At 37.3% G+C, this 12,858-nt stretch overlaps 1 pseudogene; it reads right to left on the minus strand.

Moving 5' to 3' along the window:
- Nucleotides 1–859: 859 nt before the first annotated feature.
- The window catches only part of LOC103263667, a 68,578-nt pseudogene continuing 56,579 nt past the window's right edge, over nt 860–12,858 (minus strand).

Below are 12,858 nucleotides of genomic sequence, written 5' to 3' on the forward strand. Positions count from 1 at the left end.
TTTTAATTTGCATTTCTCTGATGATTAGTGATGTTGAACATTTTTTCACATGTTTATTGACCACTTGTATTTCTTCCTTTGAAAGATGTCTGTTCATGTCCTTTGCCCAGTTTTTAATATGGTTATTTGTGGGACTTTTTTTGGAGTTGTTGGAGTTCTTTGTAAATTCTGGATATTTGTCCTTTGAGGCATAATTTATAAATATTTTCTCCCATTCCATAGCACTAAGGTACAATGAGGATATATGTTTTCAATTATCTTGAGTATAGACTTGAGAGCAGAATTGCTGCATCATATGGTAACTCTATTTTTAACTTCAGGGAACTGCCAACTGTTTTTCAAAGTGGCGCTACCATTGTACATTCCCACTAGCAATGTATGAGGGTTCCAATTTTTCCATATCCTCGTCAACACTTGTTATTGTCTATCTTTTTTATTGCAGCCATACACTTTAAAAAAAATTGGGGGGGAACTGATCTTTGACAATCTCTGTCTTAGAAGCTTATAGGTTCAGTTTTGAAGATAGAGGAAGGCTTTTTGTGGCCACAGTTTTGTCGCTTCTTCAAATATTGCTTAGATTCACTGCTTCTCTGTATCTTAGCTAGAAAGCAATCGGCATTAGAAAGGTGAAGCTAGATTTAAATCAGGACCAGTTTGCTCATGCTTAGCAACTTCCATCCAGGTTGCCAGGAGAAGTAGAACACATTCAGATGTGCACATGGATGTAGAGAAAGAACCACATGGCTAAACAGAAAAAAAAAAAACAACCAATAAAACACAAACTCAGGCAAAAAAAACCCACCATCAGAGTAGACCTGCTGTTGACTTCCATTCGATCCTTCAATGATTGGATTGGTTTTTATAACATTTCTCTTGTCTGAGACACCACAATATCTCTGAGTGAATTCAAAGCCTTTTGATGTATGTCCAGAATCTTCTGAGCAGTGGGTCTTTCTATAGGAGTCTAGTTCATGTATGCCTTATAAATAGCAAACAAATGGAATTGGACCCTATTACTCCCTTCGATTGTGCCCCCAAAGGAAGCTGGAGAGGTCTGGAAGCTGCCAGATGTCTCCAGAGGGCTACAATTTCTCCACCACAAAATCCCCATGCAGCTACCTGTGGCTGCACTTCCCAAATGTCCTGGAGCTGTGGTTTATCAGGGGCAAGGTGTCCAAGTCACTTGCCACAATGCTGAAGTTACTTGTCAGCAGATACTGAGACAGCATAATAGGCATGTCACTGGAGTCACACATGACCAGCATGCCCAAGGACTGTGGTGCAGGTAGTTCATGATGCTGACATAGTCCATGGCCAGCTATAGCCTGTGCTGCCACGTGTTCAACTTATGGTACTTCAAAAGGTTTAGTGTTTTTTCCAGGTTGATCAAGGAACCTAAGGGGTGATATTTGGTGAGAATACTGTTGTCCTCACAGCAGCCAAGCTGCATGTCTACTTGTTTATTTTGTAGGTTTCAGCATCTACAGTCCCTAGAGAAAACCATCTTTCATCTCCAGATTAGTGAGTCGTGAAAAAGAGCGACTTTGTGTTCCTTCCACTCAGACAGAAAGACTCTTCATGTTTCCTTCCCCAAAACACTTCAGTCACCTCACTTCTGTTCTGAGCTCCTTGCTGGACAGTTTTTCATCTGTCCCCTTCTGAAGTTGAATGTCAAGGAAAAATAAAAAGCCAGTCGAGGGAAAGGTAGAAGATTATGAGGGCCATGGCCAGCAGTAGCCTGACGGCCCAGGGGGGACCTCTCTGTGGGTGAGGTCTTTCCTGCTGTCTTAAGAGCCTTCCTGCTCTACTCCCAGCTCAGTCTCCATCCAGATACCTTGGTCAGTATTCTTGCTGGCCCCTGAGAACTGGTTTGAGAGCACTCTGGGCATTTTCAAATTTCCTATGCTGGCTCCCAGACAGCATATTGCTTCTCCAGACAGCAAATAGGAGTTTTTCTCTGTTGCCTCAGGGCCTGCATGCACTTGGGCTCCTGTGCCAGTAGGGCTAGATAATAATTTATTACTTCTAGAATTTTTGTTTTGACATTTCTGTTAGATCTTCTACATAGACAATCATGTCATCTGTGAAAAAAGATAGTTTTATTTTTTCCTTCTCGGTCTATATAATTTTTTCTTTCCTTTACTTATCTTTTCACATAGCTAAAATGTCTAGTACAATGTTGAAAAGGAGTGGTGAAAGGGGACATCTTTGCCTTGTTTCTGAACGCAATGAGAAAGCTTCTAGTTTTTCACCATTAAGTACGATATTACCTATAGAGTTTTTATAAATAGCGTTTATTAAGTTTAGGAAACTCCCTCTATTTCTAGTTTGCTGAGAGGTTTTGTCATGAATGATTGTTGGATTTTGTCAAACACTTTTTCTGTGTCTATTGATATAATCATGTGATTTTTCTTCTTTAGCCTATTGATTGATGAATTACATTAACTGATTTATAATGTTGAAACAGCCCTGCACATATGTAATCAATTTCACTGGGTCATGGTATATAATTATTTTTATACATTGTGGAATTTGGTTTGCTAATATTTTTGAGAATTTTTGCATATATGTTTATGAGAGACATTAGTCTGTAGTTTTTATTCTTTTAATATCTTTCTTGTTTTGATATGACTTTTCTTGCTTTGAATTCTACTCTGAAACTGATATAGATACTCTCACTTTGTTTTTATTAGTGTTAGCATGGTATATCTTTGTTTATTTACTTTTAATCTATATATTTCTTTATAGTTAAAGTAAATTTTGTAGACAACATATAGTATGACATCTATATAGTATGACAACATATAGTCTGACAATCTCTGTCTTTTAATTGGTATATTCAAGCCATTGATGTTCAAAATGATTAATGATATAACTGGATTAATATCTATCATTTAGTTATCGTTTTCTACTTGTTGCCTTTGGTTTTTGTCCCTTTAAAAAAAAGACTTTTACAGCCAGGCTCGGTGGCTCAGCCTGTAATCCCATGCTTTGGGAGGCTGAGGTGAGTGGATTGCTTGAGCCCACAGGTTCAAGACCTGCCTGGGCAACTTGTGAGACCTCATCTCTACAATAAATCAAAAAATCAACCGGGCATGGTAGCGCATGCCTGTAATTCCGGCTACTCGGAAGGCTGAGGCGGAAGGATTGCCAGAGCCCAGCAAGTCGAGGCTGCGGTGGCCGGGAACGTGCCACTGCACTCCAGTCTGCGCGACAGAGTGAGACTCCAACTCAAAAAAAAAGATTTTTACTTTCTTTCTGCTTATGATTTTTTAATAGGGTATTTTATATTAATCTGTTTTGTTTACTTTCTTAGCATATCAGTTATATATCTCTTTTTTTAACTTTTTAGTGGCTATCCTAAGGTTTGCAATATACATTTACAACTAATCCAGGACCATTTCCAAATAACATGATACCACTTCACAGGTTGTGTGAGTACTGTATAATCATGAAATGATCCTAATTCCTTTCTTCCCTTTTTTTGTATCATCACTGTCATTCATTTCACTTATAAATGAACATACATACATGTGATATATGCATGAATATACATAATCAAATATATCGTTATTATTATTATGAGCAGATTTTATCTTACAAGGCAGGTCTGCTGGTCTGTGGGCAACATATTCTCTTTTTTTTTTTTTTGGTGGTAGTCTTTATTTTTCCTTCATATTTGAAGAATAATTTTGCAGGATACAAAATTCTAATTTGGATAGGTTTTTTTAAATCTAATTTTTAATTTAATCTAATATTTAATTTTAAATAGTTCCTTTACTCTCTTCTTGTTTGCATGGAGAATTTGACTGTAATTCTTGTCTTTGTTCCTCTATAGTGAGGTATTTTTTGTGTCTTGCTTCCTTCACAATTTTTTTTCTTTGTCTTTTTGTTGTTGTTGTTTGTTTTTTGTTTTAATATGACATGCCTTCATGTATTTTTCTTTTTTTGCATTTATTCTGTTCAGTGTTCTCTGAGTTTCCTGGATCTGTAGTTTGGTGTCCAACATTAATTTGGAAAACTCTCGGTCATTATTACTTGAAATATTTATTCTATTTCTTTCTCTTTTTTCCTCTTTTTGATATTCTTATTATGCATATGTAGTACCTTTTGTGGTTGTCCCACAGTTCTTGAATATTCTCTGCTTTTTTTTCTTTGTTCTCTTAGCATTTCAGTTTTGGAGGTTTCTGTTGAGATCTCCACAAGTTCAGAGGTTCTTTCCTTAGGTGTGGTCAGTCTACCAGTAAATCCAAGAAACGCAGTCTTCATTTTTGCAGCAGTGTCTTGGTTTTTTTACTTCATTGCTAACAGTTGTTTTGCTGTTGTTGTTCTTTCTTAAGATTTCAGTTTCACTGGTTGCATTGCCCATCTATTCTTGCATGCTGTCTGCTTTATCCATTAGCACCCTTAAATAATAAATCATAGTTCTAAAAAGCTCTGGTTTTATAATTCCAACATTCTCACTATGTCTGGTTCTGATACTTGCTTTGTCTCTTCAAACTGTGTTTTGCCTTTTGAAATACCTTGTAATTTTTTCCTGATAGCCAGACATGATGCACTGGGTAAAAGGGACTGCTCTAAACAAGTTTTTAATAGGGTGGTGGTAAGTTGTGGGATAGAGAAAAGTATTTGATAGTTTCATAACTAAGTCTTTTAGTGAGTCTGTGCCTCTGGACTATGCCCTTCAAAAGTGTTTTTTAATCTCCCTCTTCACCTTTGGTGAGGCAAGATGGCTAGGCTTAACTGGAATTGGGTATTTTTTTTCTTTACATGGAAGGTTAGAGCAACTGAATTGGGTATTTTCCTTCCTCTATGTCACTTAGGCTGTGATTAAGTAGCTTCTTCTGAGGGCAGACCTTGTTAAGAAAAACAGAATGCTCTGGTGTATTTCAAATAAATTCTTTTCCTATCCCCCTGCAAAAAGAACAAGGGATTTTTCTCTGATCTTTACTGTGAGTATCTGGTTGAGCTCCTGTAGGTAAAACCCACAAAGTGTGGGGACCCCATAACTCTGTCCCTTGAAGCTTTTTAGGCTCAAACTTGTCTACATGGAGCCTCCAACAATTCATCAATTACTATTCAGATTTTTCTACCCTAAAACTAGTTCCCAGGGAGATTTCTGCTTAAGTAAACTGTAGTTCTCTGCATTTATTTGCTCAATTTTGGGGGCAGCAGTCGGCCTTGCAACCTCATTTATCTCACAGATCTCTGGAAACTTGTTGCTTTTGCAGTGTGTTTAACTTTGTAGCTGGGTAGAATGGTGAATTCTAAGCTCTTTACATGCAGAGTAGAAACCAAAAGTCTCCTTTGTTTCTTGACTCTCAACCAAAGCTCCATTATATTGAGTGCACATTGGATTTTTTTGAACACCAAATCACATGACTTTTTTTGTAATAAAAGATCACAGTTGAATTTACTCAGCTTGTGGTAGTTTTTCCAGGCTTGATTTGATATTTGGCTCTTAAGCAGTTTCATGCTCTTCAGTGACGTGACAAGAAAAAGATTAACTGGGAAGAGAGTTTCATGTCATGTTGCCAGTCACTGTCAGTGACCCCACTCCAGTGGATGGGGCTCCTAATGTCTTGGGTGGCTTGGGACAAAGTTTAGCACAGACCATTGCACTAAAGTGTCCTCTGCATGTCTGGTGTGCCTGTAGTCTTCCAGTTATCAATGAGTCCAAATTATTTCTTAGTTTGAAAACATATCTCCTATAGGCATTCTCAATGTAACTTGGAACCAAGCATTCATTTAGATAACAAGAAACTCCACCGTTTCTTTTTCTGTAAAAAATGAAATGGATTGCAACATTTTCTTGTTCAAATTTTTTCAGGTTGTCAGTTCCAAAACCCCAGGTCAAATGTCATTAATAGTGAAAGATTTTATCAGAAAGTGTTGCCACTCTGCATATCAAATGCCTTAAAAGTATGTATATCCTTTGAACCAGCATTTTTGCATTTAATAATTTGCCATAAGGAATCATTAATCCTAAGGAAACAAATATTTAGTTGGTAATGTTTATAATAGTTCATTATTGAAAGCAGCCTAATTGTCAGATGTAGAAAATGGTTAAGTATCTTAAAGATACTTTTATACAAATTAATACTATACCACCATTAAAAATGATGTTTTAAAAGAACATTTATTGGCATGAAAAAAATCATGATAAATTGTTAAGTGCAAAGATACAGGCACCTGTATGGAATATTTATTATATGCTCCTATCTTTGGAAAATATGTACATATATGTATATGTGCACAGAAAAAATCTGAAAAGCTATTGGACAAATGTGATTAATTATTAGGTGGTAAAATTATGAGTCTGATTTTCTTGTATTTCTTAATTTGTGTTTATTTTATAATAAATAAGTAGTAATTATATTTTTAAAGACTTCTGGAAGATGTTTTGGAAAAAAAAAATCACTACTACTCTTGGTCGAACCACCAACAGACATTGTTCCAGTCCTTCTGCTCTGAGAAGTGTATTGGGTGTTGTCATAGAAACTAAGTGGGCTATGAAAGGAGTGTGCACAAAAGTCATTTAAAGGGTTGCGCATCATAAAACACCAGCATAACCTAGCCATAAACAGGTTTACTCTTATGAAGCAAATCAATCGAGATGGATTTGTAATTTGTCAAATATTTTCCTATTGATATGAGCTTTACTCACTAGTGTTTAATGGCTATGTATAATTTGCATTAATGACTAAACATTATTTTACACAGTTATTTGACCCATAATACTTAAGCTTACAACAGGATAATTCTCAAGGAACATGACAGGATTTTTAGACAGTTTCCATGAGAGAGAATAACCGTTAAGGAGGCTCTGTCATCAGCTCTGAGCACGTGTGGAAATTAGAAGGCAAACTCTAGGTGATGAAGAATGTACCAGTGTGGTAGTCATTACAGGCTCCAATTGCAAATATGAACAAGTGTTTCCTAACCTGTCTTGTTCTTGGCTTGTGGGAACAGAACCCTGAAGAACTGAATTCAAGTCAAGCCTCTCAAATGTTAAACATGTAAATGAAATCTGGAATTCTCTATAGGTTATTACATTTTAAAGCCAATTATTTACATATAGAGCATTAAATTAAACAACAGGTACACTCCTTTTATCTAAACAAACAAACTCCCCAGTGATTTATTTTCTCATCATAGAATTTCAATTTCAGATGGATTTTGTTGCATATGCTGCATGATCATTTATATAAAAATTTCACTTAAAGATGCCCATAAAACTTAAGCCGCAGATGGACTATTAAGAGAATAGCTGAAAGTCATTTACAAAGTTGGAATAAGCCCAAGATAGAGGACAGGAAAACCCAAGCTTCTATAGATATTTTCCAGAATATTTAGTGTTCAGAATCATCTTATTTAATTCCCAATGCAGCCATTCCTAGCAGCATATGATTTCTGAAATATGCAGAAGGAAATGATTCAGAAGCAAAAGTGGATAAATCATCCAATGAATAATCAGAATTAAGCCTGATGTCAGTAGGTGGCATGCATACATTCAATTATTCGACAAACATTTATTGAACACCTGCTCAATAAATTATGGGGCCCAAAGATGATTTCCTGGAGAAATATATAACTCTAGGCTATTCATTCTGTATGTATCCTCTGCAGTTCAGAAGCACTCTACAAGTACAAAACCAAGTTTAAATGAACATTGAGAACAGCAGTGAGAAAGGTGCAAAAACAGTGTGAACGTGTGTGTGTGTGTAATGGAAGGAGAGGTGCAGCAAAATTAACTTTCCCTTCTTTTTAGGCCTCTTTGCCTCAGGAGCTGGGGGAGTTGCAGTTATCTCCTTTTCCCTTTCTAGCTCTTCTTCTTCAATCCTCACCCTCCTCAAATAAACCCTGGGTCTTGGAGTTATGTATCTGATTAACTGTTCTTGGGATGATCATGGGAGTGAGTAGATGGGCATTGAAGAAAAGCAGACTGCTGAAGCTATTGTGGCCTCCTAGCAGCTGACTCAAGGCTCATTGACTTGGGATATTAGGCTGCAACAGTCTGCAGGGGGCTATATATTTTCCACATGTATTGAGAAGTATACAAAATCTAGGAAAACTAAATGAGAGAAGTCTGGTTACTTTGCTTTCTCGCTTTCTAAGGGTTAGCTTTCTAAATTCCAAAACCCTTTTTGTGTTTCCTCTCATTAAAATTATGAAATGATTCATTTTTTGCCTTAACAAGGAGAGCATTTTGAATATAATATAGGATGTTATGGTTTATTAACACAGTTCACACACAGTTCAAATGTCAAAGGATGTTAAACTCACCTTAGAAGTTGCCATGATTCTTGAGTTATAATTTTTTTCCGTAACATTAAAATATTTACTGTGAAAGACAAAAATCTGATTATGTGAAGTTTCCAGTTATTCAGGTTAGTATTATTCTAGACTTACTGCACTGTTCTGATCTTGAGGTAAGCTTGATGCTTAAGTGTTTTTCTGGAACTCAAAGAATAAAGTGATTCCTTGATAAAGAGAGGCTCAAAATGTCTTTGCTTTTTTTCAGATAATTTTTTTTTGTTTTGAATCAAATTATTGAAGCATATTCTAAACAAATTATAAAGATTTTTTAAAACTGGACACATATGAAAGTCTGATTATTAAAATTGCATTTGCAAGCCAGGCTCGGTGGCTCAGCGTGTAATTCCACGCTTTGGGAGGCTGAGGTGAGTGGATTGCCTGAGCCCGCAGGTTCAAAACCCGCCTGGGCAACTTGGTGAGACCTCATCTCTACAATAAATCAAAATATTAACTGGGTGTGGTAGCGCGCGCCTGTAGTTCCAGCTACTTGGAAGGCTGAGGCAGAAGGATCGCCGGAGCCCAGCAGGTCGAGGCTGCGGTGGCCGGGAGTGGACACTGCACTCCAGTCTGGGCGACAGAGTGAGACTCCAACTCAAAAAATAGTAATAAATAAATAAATAAAATTGCATTTGCACATTAATTTCTTAAAAGGATTTATAAGGCCAAAGTGTTTTTAATGTGTATTAAACTGGGCTATCTAAACTACTGGGGACTTTTAAAAAAGCAGCCTAACCAAAAGGGAAATGGGTCAAGAAGACGCTAATTAAGTAATTTATCTAAGGCTCAACAATAAACCAAATGACAATCCAAGATTCTTATTTTGCAGATGGCATTTTTTAACCACTTCCCTCGCCTCTTGGGTGCTTTGTAGTTCACACTATTTTAAGAACAATCCATTCCCAGAGGATTCTAGATGTATAGATCCTCAGTTTGGTCTTGCTGAATCAACGTACGCACATGTTCTTGCAAATCTTCTCTAGGTAAGTTTCACTGACAAGGCAGAGGGAGCTGCGCTCAGCATATTCTTCAAATAGCTGACTGAATGATGTTGTGAAAGTGATGTGCGTTGTGGTTTGTTTCACCCGCTCTCAGTACTGAGAGTTGTGAAAATTACAATTTCTGAGGGCAACATCTGTTCTCATTAAAGAGAAGTAAAGTGTTTTTAACACTCAGCTAGGTGTGTCATTAAATGTGATCTATGCGGCAAGGTATAATTACATCATGTAGTCACCTGGAGATGCTATTATAAATGTGCATTTCTGTTATATTGAAATGATATAATATGGTACACTAAAACAGGATCCTTCCATCGAAGAGCCATTTCCCTATGGGTGTGAGGAAAGTTACATATCTCAGGAAGTGTTTCTTTTCAATGGCTTTTTCTCTCTTTTTTTAAATGCAGTAGTAGATCTTTAAAAATATATGTATATGCAGAAGATTAAAACAAGGCCCCTACCTATCACCATACACAAAAAATCAACTCTAAATGGATTGAAGACCTAAACTTAAAAACTCAAACTATAAGAACCTTCAAAAATGCAGAGGACACCCTTATGGAAATTGGAACTGGCAATCGATTCCTGATCAAAACCCCAAGGGCCCGTGCCATAAGAGAGAAAATAGACAAGTGGGACCTCATTGAACTGAAAAACTTCTGCAAAGTCACAGAAACCACTGAGAGAGTGGGGAGACAGCCCACAGATTGTGGGAAAAAATATTTGCCAACTATATGTCTGGCAAAGGCCTGACATCTAGGATCTACAAGGAACTCAAGCATGCCGAAAGAAAAAAACAAACAGTCCCATTACAAAGTGGGCAAAAGATATGAATAGACACTTCTCAAAGAAGACATACAAGCAGCCAACAGATACATGAAAAAATGCTCAGCCTCACTAGTCATCAAAGAAATGCAAATTAAAACCACACTGAGATACCACCTAACTCCAACCAGGATGGCCATCATCAATAACTCAAAAAACAACAGATGCTGGAAAGGATGTGGCAAAAAGGGAACACTTCTACACTGTTGGTAGGAGTGTAAACTAGGGCAGTTTCTGTGGAAAACAGTGTGGCAATTCCTAGAAGATCTAAAAATCGACCTCCCATATGACCCTGCAATCCCCCTACTGGGACTATACCCAGAGGAACTCAAATCACTCTGTAAAAAAGATACCTGCACATGCATGTTTATTGCAGCATTATTCACAATAGCAAAAACATGGAACCAACCATGCTGTCCATTGAAAGGAGACTGGATTTTTTAAATGTAGTATATACACATGATGGAATATTATGCAGCCATAAAGAACAAAATTATGAACTTCACAGCAACTTGGATGGACTTAGATGCTATAATACTGAGTGATCTATCACAGAAACAAAGAACTGAGTATCACATGTTCTCACTCATAAGTGGACCTTGAACAAGTATCATAATACTATAAGAAAAGAATTGGCAGTAGTACCAGGGGAGTGCAAGGGCAGGATCAGCAGTAGTGGGAAACTGCTGGGTGGGGGGGACACCTCATCAACAAGGGTACCTGCATAATGAACATTTGTATACCTAACCCTGAATTGTACCCCACATATTAAAAATAAAAAAATTTAAAATAAAAAAATATAAATGTATTTGTGTGTATATTTATGAGGGGGGACCCAAAATTCCCCAGAATTTATTTACAAAAAATTGTATATTTATCCTTACGTGTTTAAACTTCAGTCACCTTTAAAGTACTCTCCGTTTGATGCAATACACCTGTCAAGATGCTTTTTCCACTGTTCAAAACAGTTTTTGAGCTTGTCAATGTCAAGGACCTTTTAGTCCTGCCGTTTTTTGTTTCACCTCTTCCACATTGGCAAAACCTTTCCCTTTGAGGACTTTCTTCATCCAGGGAAACAAACAAAATGTTGCTCAGGACAAGACCAGGTGAATAGGGAGATTGCAGTGTGTGGGTCAAGTTGTTTTTGGTCAAAAACTGCTGAACACTCAGCATGGTGTGGGCAAGTGTGCTCGTAAATCACCCATCATGAAATGGGCAAAGGAGTTGAAAGACTCTCAAAAAAAATTCACTGAAGCCAAATGCAGCTTCTCACAACATTAGCAGATACGCGGATGCTGATGGGTTCCTAGAACACTTACCTAACAGGAAAAGTTTATACTCCGAGGGGCCCACCCTTCAAAAAACAATTCTGATTTTGGGGGAGGAATCCCCTCTCATATATGTTAACACTTAGTCTTGTGCCACATAACAACGTTTCAGTCAGTGACAGATCACATGTACAACGGTCACCCATAAGATTATAACGGAGCTGAAAAATTCCTATCCCTAATGACATTATAGCCATTGTTATGTAGTACAACATATTACTCCTCTGGAATGCCGGTGTAAGGAAATCTACCATGCTGCCAGTCATATAAAAGTATAGCACATGGCAGGGCTCGGAGGCTTAGCCTATAATCCCAGATCTTTGGGAGGCTGAGGTGAGTAGATTACCTGAGGCTACGGGTTCGAGGCCAGTCCAGGCAATTTGTCAACACCTCTCTCTACAATAAAATAAGAAAAAATTAGCTGGGTGTGGTAGTACGTGTCTGTAGTTCCAGCTACTTGGAAGTCTGAGGTGGAAGGATTGCTGGAGCCCAGCACGTTGATGCTGGGGTGGCCCTGAGTATGCCACTGCACTCCAGCCTAGGCGACGGAGTGAGACTCCAACTCAAAAAAAAAAAAAAAAAAAATAGCACATGAAATTATGTGCAGTATATAATACTGTCTTAGTTTTCAACAAAAAAAGTTTAAAAAAAATAGTGTCTTAGTTATAATAGTGTCTTAGTTTTCAACAAAAAAAGTTTAAAAAAAAATTTTTTTTTTTTTGAGTTGGAGTCTCACTGTGTTGCCCAGGCTGGAATGCAGTGGCATGCTCATGGCCACCCCAGCATTGACCTACTGGGCTCCGATAGTCCTTCCACCTCAGCCTTCCAAGTAGCCAGAACTACAGACACACACTACCACACTTGGCTAATTTTTGATTTACTGTAGAGACGAGGTCTTGCCAAGTTGCCTGGGCTGGTCTCAAACCTGCGGTCTCAGGCAATCCATTCACCTCAGCCTCCCAAAGTGCTGGGATTGCAGGCTGAGCCACCAAGCCCGGTCTAAAAAAAATTTTTTAAATACAAAGAAGTTTATGGAAGAAGGATATAAATTAAAAAAATATTTTTGTACTACTGTACAATGTTTTTTAAGCTAAGTGGTAATACAGAAGATTTAAAAAGTTAAAAAAAATTAAATCTATAAAGTGAAAAAGTTACAGTAAGCTAAGATTTGTTTATTATTGAATTAAGAATAATATTTTTATAAATATAGTGTGGTCTAAGTGTATGGTGTTTATAAAGTCTATATTAGTGTATGATAATGTCCTGGGCCTTCAAGACTCACTCATTGACTCACCCAGAGCAACTTTCAATTCTGAAAGCTCCATTCATGCTAAGTGCCCTATATAGGTGTGCCATGTTTTATCTTTTTTTTTTTTTTTTTTTTGAGTTGG

The sequence above is a fragment of the Carlito syrichta genome, unplaced genomic scaffold (assembly GCF_000164805.1).
Source record: "Carlito syrichta isolate Samal-C Ts95f unplaced genomic scaffold, Tarsius_syrichta-2.0.1 Scaffold94724, whole genome shotgun sequence".
NCBI classification, from domain to species: domain Eukaryota; kingdom Metazoa; phylum Chordata; class Mammalia; order Primates; family Tarsiidae; genus Carlito; species Carlito syrichta.